Source organism: Mastomys coucha, unplaced genomic scaffold (genome assembly GCF_008632895.1).
Source record: "Mastomys coucha isolate ucsf_1 unplaced genomic scaffold, UCSF_Mcou_1 pScaffold18, whole genome shotgun sequence".
NCBI lineage: Eukaryota > Metazoa > Chordata > Mammalia > Rodentia > Muridae > Mastomys > Mastomys coucha.
Window position 1 is genome coordinate 6,389,701 of NW_022196900.1, and position 1,105 is coordinate 6,390,805.

A 1,105-nucleotide genomic window follows, 5' to 3' on the forward strand; every position below is an offset into this window, starting at 1 on the left:
CTGGTCTACAGAGTGAGTTCCAAGACAGCCAGGGCTACACAGAGAAACCCTGTCTTGAAAAAAACAAACAAACAAACAAAAGTTAAAAAGCACTAGGAAGTTTAATTTTGCTTTAAAATGCCACATAATTAAGACAGCAAAGCCAGAGCATTACCCTTAAAAGCCTTGTGAATGTCACAGGAGTGCTTTGCAACTAAACCTTAACCGCCTGCCCGGAGTGTAAAGAAAACAAGACCAAGTGTAATCCTGGGTAACTCACCTCCCTGTGCTGTCTCTGGGCAATGCTGCACTCAGACATGGGGGTCAGGAACCAAGGCGCCATCTCTCCTTAGTCAGAGTTCTCACCTTCAAATTGCAACTGAAGACAGTACTACTCAGATGTATCTCGGACAAATTCTTGTCTGCCGAGTCTTCACATTTGTCCCTTAATGTCCGAGCTGCACTATACAAACTCTTCCATCAGTGTCGCTCCAAAGCTGCTGACCTCCATTACTGCCACCCCAATGTTTATGATGCTCCCAACTTTCACAGCCAGACGATGTTAGCTTTATTTAACCAGCTTTAGTGTAGTCAGAGGTAAAGAGCTGTTTTGGATTACCTTCCCCAGACACTTCTCTCAAACTGCAGTTGAGGGTCTGATTTCAGTTTGTAGGAACACACACACACACACACACACACACACACACACACACACACACACACACACGCAATTACCCAGAGATGAAAAACTGTTAGGGAGAAACCTATCCTTGGGGTTGGGGATTAGCTCAGTGGTAGAGTGCTTGCCTAGCAAGTGCAAAGCTCTGGGTTCGATCCTCAACTCTGGTAAAAAAGAAAAAAAAAAAAAAAAAAAAAAAAAAAAACAAAAAAAACAAAAAAACAAAAAAACAAAAAACAAAAAACAAAAAAAAGGACAGGGGAGGCCAAGTACAGCAGCTCATGCCTTTGATCCCAACACTCAGAAGGCAGAGCCAGGTGAGTTCAAGACCAGCCTGACTACCTGTTGAGAACCTGTCTCAAAATAAAATAAAACCAAGTAAAACCAAAACTGGGGAGGCTGGAGTGTCGCTGAGTGGGATAGCATTCGCCCAGGATATGCAAGGCT